The sequence below is a fragment of the Mytilus edulis genome, chromosome 10 (assembly GCF_963676685.1).
Source record: "Mytilus edulis chromosome 10, xbMytEdul2.2, whole genome shotgun sequence".
Taxonomy (NCBI): Eukaryota; Metazoa; Mollusca; class Bivalvia; order Mytilida; family Mytilidae; genus Mytilus; species Mytilus edulis.
Genome location: NC_092353.1, coordinates 6,408,449 through 6,418,344, shown reverse-complemented (window position 1 = coordinate 6,418,344; position 9,896 = coordinate 6,408,449).

Sequence of the window (9,896 nt, the reverse complement as noted above, 5' to 3'; positions counted from 1 at the left end):
GGCATGGTCGCCTTTTTTTCATGCCGTCACAATAGGAAATTCGGAGGAAAACAAGAAAATTCGACGTCATAATCGGATTTTAACCAATGAAGAACTGAGATCAAACGAAGCACACGTGGATTTTTTTTATACAATGGGTGCACTAGAAAGGGATAAATTGACTAAAAATTAGAGAAAAATATTTATAAAACTTCTGAGTAGTTGCTATTGTAGAGGGGGAGGACAGGGGGTACCCTTCTCCCTTCTTCCACCCCTCTTCTCCTTTCTCCTACCCCTCTTCTCCTTATTTTTTTTTTAATTTACCGGAAAAAAGAGAGATATTTTATTTTGTCATATTTTATTTTTTTGTCCAACTTTTTCTCCTTTCTCCCAGCCTTCCTCTCCTTTCTCCTACCCATTTCTCCTTTCTCCCACCCCTTTTCTCCTTTCTCCTACCCCCTTTCTCCTTGTCTCCCTTACCCCTGTCCTCCCCCTCATTGTACGTATTTTAAAAAATAACGATTTTTTAAAATAAAAAACAAATAAAATAATTGTTGAAACTTCATTTTAAAAAAACGGCTATTTTTAGGTTGTCCCGCGTAACATATTTCAGTTATTGTAACCACTAAACTATGATTTTCGTCAAAACTATTTAATATTTTGAAAAACGTGTTTTTCCATTATTAAACAGAATAGTTCCTCCAGTCCTGTATGCATTTTTATGACGTTATGATGACGTCATAGAAAAAAAACGCGTTCAATACTAAAAGGGCAAATCTGTCCCGCGGGAAAAAAAATTGGGATTCCAGATTTGAGAATCAAAAAATATTTATCTAAAATGAAAAAAGTGTAGTATTTGTATTTACTACATCAATGTTAATTTGCTTAATTTTATGAATTTAAAGACAAATATCCTGAAACATGATATATGGTAATTTATGAGCGATTTTTCAAAGGCTTACAAGTTTGTCGCACCGCCATTTTTTAACTTAAAAACGAACTCAACTCAAATTTACGTCAATTGTTTGCTTATCACTGCTCTTATAATGGTAGAATTTATGATTTTTTAAAATGTTATTTTTCTTAAATTTTCGAAAAACTGAAATACATCAATTTTCGATAAGTAGTTAAAAAGCACCGTCGATTTTGCCGAGTCTTACAAGAATGTCGCACTTGCTTAAAAACAACGTTTCAGTCGAATTTTCGGTTTGAACGTTACGAAATATTCGCGACGTTGTGTTACGCTTACATGTACGAACATATCGCGCGTAACGCCTTAGACATATCCTATCATATATTTGTTTCACTATGTCTGACGGTATTTTGTACAGAATATTCTACAATCAGACAAAACTATATAAAAGAGGGCCCTCATGGGGTTTTTGATTATGTGATTACTTGGCCGTTTTTTAATGATTATTTGATTATTAAGCCAAATATTTCATGATTATTTGATTACCTAGGACTGTATTTTTAGTTTATGATTATTTGATTACTAAAGATAAGCAAATATTTAATGATTATGTGATTATATTGGCAAAAAAATGGTGATCATGTGATTACTAGGACCCCCCATGAGGGCCTCATAAAACATAATTAAAAATTTTAAGATGTGCAAATCACAATGACATTGGTGTCCTGTATACTGACAGTGTAGTATATTCTTCAGGATGACAGTGTTCAATGATTTAATTGTTTGCATCTTTTTGTTGACGGTTTACCGTAGCGGTTGTTCAGGCGCAGAATGGTCGTTCGTTTAGATTAGTTGCCCTTGGAAAAACGCGTACACAATATTTTCCCAAAAGGTGTAAAGCAATTTTTAAAAACATTTTTTAATGTGTGGCAACATGTCAACATGTCATATTTGCTGTATTTGAAGATGTTTTTGATAATCAAATATCAAATGTGTATTTATTTGCCCTTGTGAAAAAATAAATTTACCAATATCTGTCTAATAGACCACAATAAATAAAAATATAGCTTGACTATACATTAGACAGGTCTGTGCCGATGATTAGCCATTAATTTTGTATATAGTGTACGGAATTCATCGGGGTCGTTTGACCTCAAAAAAAATAGAAACACAAAATTAATATGCTACTACGTTACACAAATCCCTGAGTGTAAATCTGATGTCAATTTATATTTCCCAATAGATGTACATGTATATGTATTAAACGAGTACCAAGGTCCTAGCTGTAATATATACCAAATGAATGTGGTCTATGGTCCAATATCCAAAATCTAAATACAAGGTTAGATTCAGCATATCATAGAACCCCAAGAATTCAATTTTTGATGAAATCAAATAATGTCAATTTTAGACCTTTTAGACCTCAATGTGGACCAATTTGATAACCAGGACCAAATATTAAAAATCTAAATACATGATTAGATTCAGCATATTGAAGAACCCCATATATTCAATTTTTGTTAAAATCAAATAAAGTTAAATTTTGGACCCCGATTTGGACCATCTTGAAAACTGGGCCCATAATCAAAAATCAAAGTACATGTTTAGATTCAGCATATCAAAGAACCCCAAGAATGCAATTTTTGTAAAAATCAAACTAAGTTTAATTTTGGACCCTTTGGACCTTAATGTAGACCGATTTGAAAGTTCGAGGCAATTTGGACTGCAAATGGAAAATGAAGGTTAATTGGATATGGACCCTTCAAAGAGCTGTTACAATGGTTCTTATCTTGCAGTGACCGTAGCACTCTCTACACGAGGCATCGATTTACAGTATGTATGAAAATTTAATTGGTCTATACTTTAGGTTCAAATAATATGAACCTCATGAAGACAAAGCCTTCCAAACTATTTATGGCAATACATTAATTTAGCATATCTGGGTATATGTAGGTAGAATAGTTTTGCACTTCCAGTCTTGAAGTAGTGTTGATGTGTATCTCAAGAAAACAAAGGCTGTCCAAAGTTGTGATGATAATACTTAGAATCCCAGTTGCTTACAAAGTATGTGTATATTTCTTTCACCACAAAGTATTTCTGTTAACAACTTAGTATCACTGTTCTCAAAGAAATTCTAATAACTTTCTAATATCTAAAAATGTTTGCACTAGCTGTTTCCTCTCTTCTTTTTTTAAGAAAATTGTATTCTTTGCTATATGTAACAACTGCTTCTTTTTTGCGTAAATATACTTTTCTAAACCAGTGAATGAATTTCGTTCAAACAAACTTCCACAAATTAATTGGGTTTTCGCTAAAGCAAATATTTGACTGTTCATTGCTATATATGGGGAGTGTATATGATGTATCCTCCATTTCTTCTAAAATTTTAGAATTTATTGAAACTTTCTTAGATTAATTCTTAACCATGTTAACTATATAATGCCGTTGTATAATTTGTTTTTTTCCTAATGTGAATAGGCGTTGCCGTCAGTTCATATTGTTTTTCAGAAGATTGGTAGAAGATTATTTCTTTACCCTTTTAAAGTATATGTGCTTTTGAGACATTTTCTGACTCCTGTCCTGTTCAAAAGTTTGAACGATAAGCTGCAGATTCTTTTTGTTATCAGGGGGTCTCATTGGGGTGTGCCGATCCCGGATCCCGCTTACTGTTTTGTCACATTCCCGTTTCCCGCTTACACTATGTACGTAAGCAATTCTCATTTTTTTGTCATTTCCTGGATCCCGCTAGACCTCATTTCCCGTTTTCACGACACAATAATTTGACTTTCACGTTTCACGCTTACAAAATAATCGGCAATCCCGCGTCACGCTTAGACCCCAATGAGACTCATTTATCATAAAACTTGTCCTAGATTTTTTCTAAAGATTTTGATTGATTGGTATAGGCTTGCGAATTATGTGGACAGTTTTTTTTTTAATTACCATTGCTTACCATGCATGTACATATTGTATATGTCACATGCCTTTTTTCCTCTCACACAATGCTTTGAAGGGTACATAGAAACAACTTATATCAGAGGTTAAATCAGCAATGTCTTGGGCTCATAGGTTAAATCAGCTTTATCTTGGACGAGTTCGAAAATCAGTGTGGATTACTTACTTTAAAAAGAATAATGCCCCTTGAAACATGAACTATTTGGGAAATTGTATACTAAGCGCTCTCATGTGTACAATTCTTGCCATATTTTTTTTTATGAAATAATGATTTCACCCAACAAAGGTAGGTGTGTTATACATCATGGTGTAGAAAATCTATTTATATATATATAATTTTAGTGGGGAAAACAAGCGGAAATGGAAATATAAAGGAAGATCACAAATTAAAAGGGTTTCCTTGTTAATGGTTTTAAGTACAATGTTATGTTTGGATTACCTGCTTTTAAATTATAATGTATAAAGAAATGTTGTACTGTCTTAAGGTGATTAGCTGTCATTGTATTTTTAGAAGTAACTGGTGTACTATGCATGATTGTTCTACCTCTGCTGTGCACGTGCTTAATGGCAATACAGCAAAAAACAGCTGTAAATGCACAATGTTAGGATCATATAGTGAACAGTGAAAATAAGTATTAACAAGAATGTGTTCATAGTACATGGATGCCCCACTCGCACTATCATTTTCTATGTTTAGTGAACCATTAAAAAAGGGGGTAAAAAATCTAATTTTGCATTACAATTGGAAAGATCATATCAAAGGGAACATGTGTACTATGTACTATTTCATGTGGACCATGCAATTTGGGTCAAAAGTCTGAGTTAGCTTTAAAATTAGAAAGATCATATGATAAGCAACAAGTGTACTAAGCTTCAAGTTGATTGGACTTCAGCTTCATCAAAAACTATACCTTGACCAAAAACTTTAACCTGAAGCAGGACCGATTCTATTTGAATGAATTAATGTTGATGATCATTAATGACCCATCCAATAAACGGATAACCTAGAACAACAGATTGTGACACCTGATGTTACTGTTGATTAGCTTGGAGTCGTAAAGAAAGCCAGGTAAAATTTCGTTATTGACGGATCATATCAATACGAACAAAATAATATACAATCCATCTTCAAAAAAAGGCAGGGCGCCCTGGAAACGTACAAAGGGCACAGGGCGGCACTCGGGTAAGGGCGGGTGGACCGCCCTGTGAAAAAGGACTAGCTTGAACACTGTCCATACACCAAATATAGTTGATTTATTGCATGTAGTATGTAGTATGTGATATTAGAACATTGATATTGAATTGAAAGTAAAAGGTTCAATGGGCCGGGTGTTTTATATATTATATATCATATCCATTTTACAATATCTTAACATTTAGATACAAAATGAAACATATTGTGCGCCATGTGGGGGCTTACATGTGTCACTCTATGCGCCATTTCTGAACAAAAAGCGCAATTTTCAGGTCTCGTAGCCCAGCTGGCTACTGATCTTTATAAGTTAATCTCTACCTCTGAGATCACCATCTTCCCAATCACTGGATGTATAACCCACATCAATGGTTTAATAGCTTTAGATTTTCAGTAAGAAATAAATTTAAAGATACCTTTGTGCCCTGTAACATAATTTTCAACTTCAAAAATTAAAAAACTAATGCTAAACAGCCTATACAAGTCCTTGTTCTATTAAAGTGTATCAATCCCAATCCCAATCAATTCTATACTCATATGTTAGTGAGGTCAAAGGGCCCCGTTGAAACCTGAGGTAGATGTGTTGAAATTCATTGTAGTTAACTAACAATATTTCAACGGGAACAGACCTCACCTTTCTTGGCTTCAGTGCATAGAGTATACATTAAACTATTTAACAAACATCGGTGTTTTTTTATGTATGATATTACAACATGTATAATTAAGATTTGGTGATCAGGAAGCTTGATAAATAGCAAGTACTCTTGACCTGAAATAAGACGAATGTGTTGTTTAAAATAAATAATGACAGTTAACTTCTGATTTAAAAATACGCTGTTTGTGTAAAAGAATTTCAAGGCCGACAACCCAATGTGAAAAACTGTATTTGATGTACATGTCGTGTTTGATTGGTCATTCATTCGTCTTAGTGCAATTCGGACAAAATGAGCCCCGAATGTAATTTTGAATAAAGACTTTTGCCTAATTGATGAACCAATCATTGTATTAAATGTGTTAAAGTTCTTTAATTTCCAAAGTAGAAAGTTATTCAAAGACGAATCTGACCTCTCTCAGTATTAAATAACTAATGTTTACAATAAAAGTGACATCACCTCCTCATTCTGCAATTCATAAACAAAAATCCCTACAGTTTGCCTAGACCCAAAGACCCAGGTGGGTAAAGTTATGAAACATTTTAAATTGAGGCCCAAAGTTGGGGTAGGGTGACCCTAGCAACTAGAGTGAAATTTAGAAAGACCCAAATTCAAAGAAAATGGGGGGGGGGGGGGGGGTAAAAGTATTAAAAAATTGCCACCACCTCTTCTTATACACGAAATACAATAAACAGCGTTGGTATGGCAATACTATAATATTAGTATAGTTAATTTCATAAAGTTTGATACAAATATGTTTTCTCTAATCTACAATGAAATAATATCTGTACAAAACTTTATGTTAACATATGGTTATTTTTCTACAAGTGGGTCCGTTATACCCAACCCTGCTTTCCTGCAATTATTTAGTCTCCAAAGTTTGTTTTTTTTATCATTTCTTCTTCTTCTTCTTCCCACTACGAGTCGAACTCTGTAGTAAAGTGTAATTGACTCGGGCGCATCTCAAACAGACAGGAGGCCACTCTTCTGGCCAAAAGTAAAAGTCCAGGAAATAAACTGGACGGTGTTTACAATAAAATATGATATTAATTACATATATGTACACTGGTTATCCTGCTGTCTATTTCAGATGTGGCTGGGTCCAGGGGATGGTATTCACTCTGGCCCTGAAGTCCTCTAGAGATCCAGACTCCACTACAAATTCGGGGAGTTTATTCCATTCTCTAGTTGTTCTTGGGAAGAATGAGTGGTAGTATACATCCCTCTTCACTCTAGTTTTTCTAAATTTATGGTTGCCCCTGGTCCTACTATCCCCTGTTGTGTAGTATTTGGCTGGATGAATGGCAATCATCGTGTTTTATTTTTAACAAACTGTCCTAGGTGGTCGTCAGTAGCGTACACAACAAAACAGAAATGCATTAAATTCTGTCCTGTGAAGTTGAATAGACTATGCACGGGAAATAGTGCAGCCACGCATATTAGAAGCATTTTATGCACACAAGCGCCTTGAAATGTCATGCCGTGCATACATTCACATTGCACAAGGTATGTTCAATTTGCACCTTATGTATGTCAAATTGTCCTTGGTCTTATGAAAATATTACTAGAGATAAGACCGTGGTGTCTTGTGTATGTAATATATGGTCCATGGTCTTATGAAAATATTACTAGAGCTAAGACCATGGCGTCTTGTGTATGTCATATGGGGTCCCTGGTCTTATGAAATTATTACTAGAGATAAGACCGTGGTGTCTTGTGTATGTTATATAGGGTCCCTGGTCTTTAAAAATATTACTAAAGATAAGACCGTGGCGTCTTGTGTATGTCATATAGGGTCCCTGGTCTTATAAAAATATTACTAAAGATAAGATCGTGGTGTCTTGTGCATGTCATATAGGGTCCCTGGTCTTATGAAAAAATTACTAAAGATAAGACCATGGGGTCTTGTGTATGTCATATAGGGTCCCTGGTCTTATGAAAAAATTACTAAAGATAAGACCATGGGGTCTTGTGTATGTCATATAGGGTCCCTGGTCTTATAAAAATATTACTAAAGATAAGATCGTGGTGTCTTGTGCATGTCATATAGGGTCCCTGGTCTTATGAAAATATTACTAGAGATAACACCATGGTGTCTTGTGTATGTCATATAGGGTCCCTGGTCTTATGAAAAAATTACTAAAGATAAGACCATGGGGTCTTGTGCATGTCATATAGGGTCCCTGGTCTTATGAAAATATTACTAGAGACATGACCATGGTGTCTTGTGTATGTCATATAAGGTCCCTGGTCTTTGAAAATATTACTAAAGATAAGACCTTGGTGTCTTGTGTATGTCATATGGGGTCCCTGGTCTTATGAAAATATTACTAGAGATAAGACCGTGGTGTCTTGTGTATGTAATATAGGGTCCCTGGTCTTTGAAAATATTACTAGAGATACGACCTTGGTGTCTTGTGTATGTCATATGGGGTCCCTGGTCTTATGAAATTATTACTAGAGATAAGACCATGGGATCTTGTGTATGTTATATGGGGTCCCTGGTCTTTGAAAATATTACTAGAGATACGACATTGGTGTCTTGTGTATGTCATATGGGGTCCCTGGTCTTATGAAAATATTACTAGAGATAAGACCATGGGGTCTTGTGTATGTCATATTGGGTCCCTGGTCTTATGAAAATATTACTAGAGATAAGACCATGGTGTCTTGTGTATGCAAATTTCCAACATATATTATCAACTACTATTCTATACAAAGAAAGATAACTCCAATTGAAAATTAATTGCTATTGCACAATATTGTGCAATTAGATATTTCTTGCTATTGTGCAATACTGTGCAATTGAAAATTTCTTGCTATTGCACAATACTTGATATGGAATCCTGATTTGGACCAACTTGAAAACTGGGCCCATAATCAAAAATCAAAGTGCATATTTAGATAAAGCATATCAAATAAGCCCAAGAATTTAATTTTTGTTAAAATCAAACTTAGTTTAATTTTGGACCCTTTGGACCTTAATGTTGACCAATTTGAAAACTGGACCAAAAATTAAGAATCTACATACACAGTTAGATTTGGCATATCAAAGAACCCATTGATTCAATTTTTGATGAAATCAAACAAAGTTTAATTTTGGACCCCTATTTGGAGCAACTTGAAAACTAGCCAATAATTAAAAATCTAAGTACATTTTTAAATTCAGCATATCAAAGAACCCCAAGGATTCAATTTTTGTTAAAATCAAACTAAGTTTAATTTTAGACCCTTTGGACCTTAATGTAGACCAATTTGAAAACGGGACCAAAAATTAAGAATCTACATACATAGTTAGATTCGGCATATCAAAGAACCCCAATTATTCAATTTTTGATGAAATCACACAAAGTTCAATTTTGGACCCTTTGGGCCCCTTATTCCTAAACTGTTAGGACCAAAACTCCCAAAATCAAACCCAACCTTCCTTTTGTGGTCATAAACCTTGTGTTAAAATTTCATTGATTTCTATTCACTTTTACTAAAGTTAGAGTGCGAAAACTAAAAGTATTCGGACGACGACGACGACGACGCCAACGTGATAGCAATTTACGACCAAAAAATTAAAATTTTTGCGGTCGTATAAAAATTTAATCAACCCTACCCCCAATTTGGATAGCCAGACGCCAATATTGACCATACCAATGTCAACCCTAGATCTTTTCACCCTAGGGACCAAACTGAGAATATTATCTGTCTATACAAGGTCAACTTCATCGTAAAGGCCTTGGATAAATTAACATGTGTTTTTCAACATAAAAAGGTGCTTAATTAAGCAGAAAAAATACGAGAAACCATCATTAAAACCTAAAACCAGATGCTCCGCAGGGCGTAGCTTTATACGACCGCAGAGGTTGAACCCTGAACGGTTAGGGCAAGTATGGACACAACATTCAAGCTGGATTCAGCTCTAAATTTGGATTGTGATTAAATAGTTGACACAGCATAGGTTTCTGACACAGAATGAATGTGTTCTAATGAACTTAAAATTTTTGTTTCTCTAAGAGCAATTCACTATGCTGTTGAATATTAATCCTCTCAAAAAAATGTTTGAAGAAATTTTCTTTTTTATTGATGAAATTTCAAATGAGAAAAATTGAACCCAATTTTTTTAATCACATCCCCCTTTCCCTTATTCCAAAACTAATCTCAATTAAAATTTCTAATGGAGTTTGCAACAATAACTACTCATTTAAATACATCA